The following is a 9,301-nucleotide window of genomic DNA, read 5'->3' as shown; positions in this document are numbered from 1 at the left end:
TTCATATGAATTACCTGAGGTGTTTAACAACCACAAATAGGGAATGCATGTTGATTAGTAAGTTTCAGGCATAGTGCAAACATGCAATGTTCGAGAAAGCTCATATTTGGTGTAATATTTGCTAGGTCTCACCCACAAACACAAAACTTTGGGATGATCCAGGCGTAGCTTTACTAAAAGAAACTTCATGGAAGTGTAAGGACTGGGCTAAGTGGGTGAATCTGAATAACTAAATACATTCTGCTAAAGACCAAAAATCTCTGAATGTAAATTAACCCAAACACACACACACACACACGCACACATTCCCCCACCAGTGAAGACCACACATTTAGGATAGAGCGTGGTGTCCGCTTACAAGACATTTTATGACTGATCGGAATGTCCCAAAGGAAGTGGATTCCAAAGCGAAAAGGAACTTCTTTTCTTTAAAAGACATTTAACCAGATATATTCGATGTGTTTTTATGTGTGTCCATTTGCCCATGTCACATTGGAATGACTATGATTTTATCGTAGCTTAAGGTGAATTATAAATACCTTCATTATGCATTTTAAATATAACTGTCTATTCCCATAACTTGTACACATAGTTCTGGACACCTCCAGAATGCTTTCGGTGTGATCAATCAGAATACGTACAGTAATATCCAGTAAAATATAGTTTACTATGTTTTCCATCTTTGGAGTGAAAAGAGACCAAAACTAACATCACTGGTGTTCTTAGATAACAGCGTTTACGACCCAAAGGAATGTTCACAGAACTGTGGCTCTCTCTGAATTCTAACCAAGGAGGAGAAATGAATCCTGTATTCATATATATATGCTATTATATATCCACTTGAGAATTGTATGAACAATGTATCTAAGTTCCCTATTTCATGAGTTGCCTTTTTGTGGTTTGGTCTATGTTTCTCGACAACTCTAATGCGATAATGTTTTAAACTTTGCCAACTAAGGTTTAACCAAATCCATTTGTGGCAAGTTTGGTCTCGATAAACTCCAATCTTCATTCCCCATTTGTTAATTGACATTACATTTTGCTAAACTTTGTGACACATTAGTATTATAAGAATTGTGAAGATTCTTCTCTTAAACACCCAATGAAACTAGAGATTTAAATGACACAAAGGGTCATAAAATCTCCCTCCAAAGGGACAGCTCCTGATTGGACCCTCTTCCAAAAGAAGGCGGAAACGTCAGGTCTTCAAAAGGACTGAATACCAGTTTATCCCTCTCTTACTTCTCTTGTCCTCGTGTGTCATAATGTAACGTCTCGCCTCCGGGCGAGCTCTTCGCCTTTCTTTTATTTGTTTCTAGTTTAGTTTGTGTTTTTCAGTCTTAAATAAGTCTCCGTGTTTAATTCCAATCGACGAGTGAAAAGAACACCGCGTGACATCTCTTCAGCAAATCCATCTACAAGGGACCTTTAAACGAGCGCGCGCTCGTTTTGAAGGAGAAACACGCGCACGTGACCACGTGACGCGCCGGACCGAGAGACGCATACGCGCTTCTTCACCAGCCATGCAAAGATGTAACGTTAACTCCGCGTGATTTCCCCGTAGAGATCTTTATTTATTTTCTTTGTTAGTCAAAGTTTTGTTCCCTTTCGTTGTCACTCCGAGTTACGTCGGATGACGACGAATGGGGTTTCGCTTAGAAAACCTATCAACTTCGAGTATTACAAAACGAGCCAATGGCAAAGAAATGCCATGGGTCTGCGGAATTTGCATGACGTAACTCCGCCCCACCTCGTGGGTATAAAAGGAGGACGCCAGCAACAGGCAGATATGTTTTCGCTTCGGAGCCAAGTGTAATTCTTCACTCCTTAAGCTATCTCTGATTGTCAGCTTCTTACGAGACGAGCAACTCTCCAGTGTTGGTGTGACGGCGATCTCCCGGCGAGTGCACACTTCCTGCTTATCTGAGCGTGGTTTGCCAGCGAGTGTGTTCTCCGCGGGCGCTTCAGCACTGAGTTTCTCTCACAAAAAGAGCTTGCACGCGGCACGTCTTTTTAAAGATGCCTCGCCCGTGCACTTCTGGTTGCGGTCGACTGGTGTCTGACTCTGATGGGCACGAGCGCTGCTTGGTGTGTTTGGGCTTTGATCACGCTAAAGCAGCGCTCGTGGATGAGTCATGTTCTTTCTGTGGGAACATGACCATCGCAACACTTAGATCGAGACTCAAGGATCTCGCAAGAGTGAGAGTCCCCTCATCCACACCCCGATCTAGCGCCTCCTCGAGAGGCTCTACTTCGGCTGGTGGCCAGGGTGATCTGAGGGTGACTGTGTGGAACAAAGCGCCGACTATGTGTCCGTGCCCCGCAGCACCTTCTCCAGTGTTGCAACCCGCGAGCGTTCAGGGGATCATCGCGGGACCGTCCTTTGAGGTCCCGCGGGTGTCCTTTGGTGCTCCAGAGGAAGATGCGATGTCGATCGCAGCATCACTAGGCGGGTCTGATTCGTCTGGAAGTGACGACTCGTCACAGCTGCCACCCTCGGGTGTGAATACGGCTGTGGCTCAGTCTGATCCAGAGATGACGGCCATGCTTTCCCGGGCGGCTGGACGATTGGTTTTTGGGTGCAGCTGCGGCTTCCCGTCCTCAGCCTGCCCCAATACCTTTCTTCCCGGACGTGCATGATGAAATCTCGAAGTCCTGGAAGACTCCCATGTCTTCCCGCGACCGCTCGTTGATTTCATCCGCCTTTCCTCCCCTCGATGGGGCAGCTGCCCGTGGGTACACTGGGCTCCCCCCGGTTGAGCGCTCTGTTGCGATGCAGTTGTGTCCTCAGAGTGCCTCTTCTCGCGGCGAGCCTAAGCACCCATCCAAGGCCTGTAGGTTCTCGTCTACCCTAGTGGCGAAGTCCTACAGAGCGGCGGGACAGGCGGCTGCCTCTTTGCATGCCATGGCCACTCTGCAGGTCTATCAGGCGCAGATGCTAAGGGACATGCACGAGGGTAGGACGGACCCAGGGCTCTTCGATGAGCTGTGCGCCGCCACCGACCTCGCCCTCCGGGCGACGAAGGTGACCGCACGCTCCCTGGGTCTGGTGATGTCCACAGCTGTGGTCCAGGAGAGACACTTGTGGCTGAACCTGGCTGACATGCGGGACGCTGAGCGCTCTCGCCTGCTCGACTCCCCCATGTCCCAGGCCGGCCTATCCACCGCCCAGAAACAGACTGAGGCCATTAGGCACATTCTGCCCCGACGGCCCGCTGCTGCCTCCACCCAGCCGACCGGGCAGATCCCTCAGTCTGTTCGCCGCCGAGGGCGCCCTCCTGCGGCTCCCGCCCCTCCCGCCCGGCCCAAGCAGCAGCCTCCACCCAGGCCCGGTCGCGGAGGAAGCCGTAAGAAGGCGCCCCAGCCCTCTCCAGCCCCGCCCCCCGCTAAACGCCGGGCCAAGCGGCGCTCCTGAGACGGGCTGCTCAGGGATGCTGAAAATTACTTCTCAGGAGATGGTAGCAGGACCACTCCTTCCCCCGGTGGAGGGCCGGGGGAGAATCTTTTGTTCTCCACTCCCCGCTGCTCACCCACGGGTGGGCAGCACCCTAATGTGGTTAAAGAAACAAGTAACATTCCCATCCCTGAGCACACAGAGTTCTCGGACGACACGGTGCGCCGCCTCCGAGCCGTGCACCCCTCGTCCCCCTCTGTCCCAGAGCCGGCTGGCAGTGCGCGCCGTCCCCGGACCGTGCCGCTCCCTTCCGCCTCTCCTCGCGTCTTCACGAAGGTCGTCGAGGCAGCCCTTGTTCCCCTTCGGGAACACGGGGTTCGTATCCTGAACTACATCGACGACTGGCTGATCCTAGCTCACTCTCGAGACCAGGTATGCGAACACAGGGACCTAGTGCTCCGGCACCTAGCTCGTCTGGGCCTTCGGGTCAACTGGGAAAAGAGCAAACTTTGCCCCGTGCAGAGGAGCTCTCTTCTCGGTATGGACATCGACTCGGTCGCCATGTCCGCGCAGCTTACGAGCGAGCGCGCGCAGTCACTGCTGACTTGCCTGAGACAGTTCAAGGGCAAGAGTGCGGTTCCACTGAAACTCTTTCAGAGGCTCCTGGGGCATATGGCATCTGCAGCCGTGGCAACACCGCTCGGATTGCTTCATATGAGACCGCTTCAGCTTTGGCTTCGCGACCGAGTCCCGAGGTGGGCATGGCAACACGGCACCTTCCGAGTAACTGTTACTCCGTCCTGCCGTCAGACCTTCACCCCGTGGTCGGACCTCAGTTTTCTACGGGCCGGAGTGCCCCTGGAACGAGCTTCGCGGCATGTTGTTGTAACGACAGATGCCTCCTCCACGGGCTGGGGTGCCATGTGCAATGGACGTGCTGCCGCGGGCTCCTGGACAGGACCCCGCCGCCTCTGGCACATCAATTGCCTCGAGTTGCTGGCCGTACGTCTTGCTCTGCGCCGCTTCCGGGCCGTGCTCAAGAACCAACACGTACTAGTCCGTTCAGACAATACCGCCACTGTAGCGTACATCAACCATCAAGGTGGTCTACGCTCCCGCCGTATGTCGCAACTCGCCCGCCACCTCCTCATATGGAGTCAGAAGCATCTGAGGTCGCTTCATGCCATTTACATCCCCGGAGCCCTGAACTGTGCAGCCGACGAGCTCTCACGGCTTCAGCCCCTCCCGGGAGATTGGCGACTCCATCCCCAGTCGGTTCAGCTGATTTGGGACCAGTTCGGGGACGCACAGATAGATCTGTTTGCCTCTCACGACTCGACCCATTGCGCCCTGTACTATTCCCTGACCGAGGGCACGCTCGGCACAGATGCACTGGCGCACAGCTGGCCGCGGGGCCGCAAATATGCGTTTCCCCCAGTGAGCCTTCTTGCGCAGACCCTGCGCAAGGTCAGGGAGGACGAGGAGCAGGTCATTCTGGTCGCGCCATACTGGCCCGCCCGGACCTGGTTCTCCGAACTAGTACTCCTCGCGACAGCACCTCCCTGGCCGATTCCCCTGAGGAAGGACCTCCTTTCTCAGGGACGGGGCACCCTATGGCACCTTCGTCCCGATCTTTGGAACCTCCACGTGTGGCTCCTGGACGGGACGAAGCAGGTTTGAGTACCCTTCCACCTACGGTGGCGGCTACCATCACTTCCGCTAGAGCGTCGTCCACGAGACACGTCTACGCGTTGAAGTGGAACCTCTTCGTCAACTGGTGCTCTTCTCTTCAAGAAGACCCCCGGAGATGTTCGATTAGTGTCGTGCTTTCCTTCCTTCAAGATAGGCTGGAGCGAAGGCTGTCTCCCTCCACCCTGAAAGTCTATGTTGCCGCTATTGCCGCACACCATGACCCAGTCGAAGGTAAGTCTGTTGGAAGGCACGACCTGATCATCAGGTTCCTGAGAGGAGCGAGGAGACTGAATCCTCCTCGTCCTCCTCTCGTTCCCTCTTGGGACCTCTCAGTGGTTCTAACTGCCCTGCGGAGTGCTCCCTTTGAGCCTTTGCAATCAGTGGAGCTTAAGTTCCTGTCTATGAAGACAGCGCTCCTGGTTGCATTGGCCTCCATCAAGAGGGTGGGGGACTTGCATGCATTCTCCGTTGACGAAGCGTGCCTGGAATTTGGGCCGGCTTACTCTCACGTGATCCTGAGACCCCGGCCTGGATATGTGCCCAAGGTTCCTACCACTCCCTTCCGGGACCAGGTGGTGAACCTGCAAGCGCTGCCCGCGGAGGAGGCAGACCCAGCCTTGGCACTGCTCTGTCCAGTACGCGCCCTCCGCGCCTATGTAGACAGGACGCAGTGTTTCAGGACCTCAGACCAGCTCTTTGTCTGTTATGGTGGGAAGCTGAAGGGAAAGGCTCTCTCCAAGCAAAGGCTGTCTCACTGGATAGTGGACGCCATTGCCTTGGCATACCAGCAGCAAGGTCGACCGTGCCCCCTTGGTGTGACCGCCCACTCCACCCGGAGTGTGGCATCCTCTTGGGCTCTAGCGCATGGCGCCTCGCTAACAGACATCTGCAGAGCTGCAGGCTGGGCGACACCTAACACATTCGCCAGATTCTACAATCTCCGAGTGGAGCCAGTGTCCTCTCATGTACTCGCTTCAACCAGCTAGTACTGGACCCGCTCAGGTGTCTTCGCTTGCTCGCCATTCCACTCCACGGACTGGATACGTGCGATATTCTCCTCAGGTGAGCTTCCCCGAAAAGCCCTGAGTTCCTCCAGCACTCCTGACGTTGGCGCCAGTGTCTATTGCCTGTGCGTCGGCTAGGTGCCTCCCGTGTGCATGGTCCCTCCTCTGAGCGACCCCCACATGTGTGTTTCCACTGTAAGCCTCTCTGAGCGTGTGTCTTTCCCTTGGCAATCCACCTTGCCACCCCTGGGGTTGAAATATTCCACCTGCGGCTGGACACCCCAGTGTTCTCCATATGTCTCCTTCGGGTCATATGTGTATTCTCTAAGTCCCCCCCCCCCTCTGGGTTGGCAGTAATTGCATATTTCCCCTAAACTTTGGGATATGCTCCCCAGTGTACCTTGGTATTCCTGTGCTAAATAGGAGTCCTTCGTCCGTGCCAGTCTCACGACAGGGATCTCAGATTTACGCAGGGCACTGGAAGACAGCTGAGAAGGTGGCGTGATTAGACTGGTAACCCCATTCGTCGTCATCCGACGTAACTCGGAGTGACAACGAAAGGGAACGTCTCGGTTACGTATGTAACCCTCGTTCCCTGAGTAGGGAACGGAGACGTTACGTCTGCCTGCCACTTTCCGCTGTACCGCGGGGATCGCCTGAGCTCAGTCTTGGCTCCTCAGCGAAGAAACATATCTGCCTGTTGCTGGCGTCCTCCTTTTATACCCACGAGGTGGGGCGGAGTTACGTCATGCAAATTCCGCAGACCCATGGCATTTCTTTGCCATTGGCTCGTTTTGTAATACTCGAAGTTGATAGGCTTTCTAAGCGAAACCCCATTCGTCGTCATCCGACGTAACGTCTCCGTTCCCTACTCAGGGAACGAGGGTTACATACGTAACCGAGACGTTTTCCGTAGTCGACTCTGTTCACTTCCACGAAGTGAAACGAACTTAGCCGAACTATTTTCCTTTGGTAATGTTACCCCAAAGACTCTGAACCTCCGTTCAACACGCGCGCCAAGCAGCACCACGTGACGCTTCCTAAAGGACTCCGCTCACGCACGCGGCCAGACAGGGCCGCGCAGGAATGCCGCGACACAGAGAGACCCAGAAACTTAAGTATATCTCTTTATAGAGCTTCTAACCCAGATAGCAATGAGTCGGCGGACCACCGTCGGTTCTCCGGCGGCAGTAGAAGCGTCAGAATGGCGACATCGCAAACACGTTGGACGGCGCACCGCCGGCGGCAGCCCCTTTTTAAAAGCGGCAGCCGCCTTCATACCGCCTTCGTTAAGCGGCCGGCCCGCGGGCCAACCGCCGTTCCGCCGCCTTTATATTGAAGGCCGTCCTTCCGCGGCCCGCCGGAGGCAAACGCTATTTTCGAGCGCTCTGCCGCCGCTTATTCTGGCTATATATATATTTTTTTATTTATAGCATGCAGTTTAGCAAGAATAATGATTGCTCAAACCAGACAAATTTACAATTGGCATTTTTATTCCACATTACAAAGTACAGTAACTGTCATTTAAACAAGATATTTCAGATCACTGAAACATAACAGAAAAATAAATAAATCAATATACTAACATGCAGGTTTCCAATTCAATTTTGGTTAAACAGCCTTACAAGCAAATTACAACACTTACAATAAGTGTTCATATAAAAAGGACAGCTCTAGGATAAAAAATTACCAGTAAACATTATGACAAGTAAAGAGGATATTTGATACCAAATAATGTGCAAGATACCAAATAAATAAAAGTATAACTACATTTACAAGCCATTTCTAACAATATGATAAGTGGTAGTAATTTATAGTAAAGCTCTGGAGTAGAATAGGCCATTATAACGGCAATGCTGACCTGTGGCACAAGGATTTACAAGCTTTATTTGAAAAAGAAAAAAAGAAAGTAATTTCCACAGTGAGTGAGTGTAGTCTGACACTTCTGACTTCTTTAGGGGTCTTGATTCTACTGACTGCAAGATAAAGAAAGGATTCCAGTTGTCAGTGATTCTGGGGTGTCAGTAGTCAGTCTAGTTTTAAGTGGTCGGCTGTGGGTCCCTCTCAGCTGTGCGGCGCCTTTTTCTGCCTTCACGGTCAGATGCTCCTTTCAGGTAATGCGTAACGTTAACCTGGACCGCCTCATCAGTGCATCCTGGGTTGCCGGGTCCTTCCAGATGGCTAATATAGAAAATACAGATCTGTCATTTAATTTGAATTGCATGAGGACAATAGGACATACACATCTACTTAAATCTAAAAAAAATATCCAACTTACTTTGAACAATGGTCTTCAGGAACATGTCTCTAAAACATGCTTTATCCCCTACACCAAGCTGAAAATCCAAAAAAGTGTTACAAATTACATTTCTCTGAAGCTTCTCATAAATAAATAAAAAATGTGAAAGGCTAAGGATTCAGACTGTAATATATGCAGTATACAATCTTAAATTTTACTTTATATCTAGGTCTACTACATGTACAGGTAGCCCCAGTGGGAATTAAACCGACAACCACAGGTGCTGTTTGCAAGTTGTGCCTAATTGCTCAGTGCAAGCAAACGTCTTCAACATTGTTTGTTGAACTTGTTTCACCTGCTCTTGAAGTAAGATTTTACAATTCGTATTTTTATATATGTAATATTGTAGTGTTTATTATAAATGATTTATCTGTGCACTTCATTATTCTTTTAAAATTCATGTAGCCTTATAATCTTTAATCAAATACGTTACCCTTCCCTCCCCCCTCGAAACGACTTCTCTTCTCTTCCGGTCATGTGCTATGGTGCGAGGGCGTGGCAACTCCCCTCAAACCGTGCTATGAGCAGAGATGGAGAAGAGGAGCGCTAGAGTAAAACCCTGCCCTCCGTTCAATATACCGTTTCACTTTTAAATACGTCACAACACTGGAGAAAAGTCGTTTGTAACTTCCGGTTCATGCCGACATCAAATAGAAGCAATAGTTTCCAAGACAAAAAAACTTCACAAATAACATCACTTACTTGTACTCAAACTCTTGGCTCTGTGAAGTGGAGTCTGGATTACTGGGGAGAAACCTGGTTGCGAGAAAGAGGAAACAGAAATTTGAAAATCTAACAAATGGTATAGTTTAGTGGCAGGATCACAAATCCAGCATCACAGCAATAGATTTTACATACCAGTTCAGCATTTTTCTGGAATCGATGCATCTTTCTAGAGTTTTTTTTTTCTTG

Source organism: Siphateles boraxobius, unplaced genomic scaffold (genome assembly GCF_051911475.1).
Source record: "Siphateles boraxobius isolate OS27281-9 unplaced genomic scaffold, OSU_SipBor_1 13, whole genome shotgun sequence".
NCBI classification, from domain to species: Eukaryota; Metazoa; Chordata; class Actinopteri; order Cypriniformes; family Leuciscidae; genus Siphateles; species Siphateles boraxobius.
Note: the sequence above shows the minus strand (reverse complement) of the source record.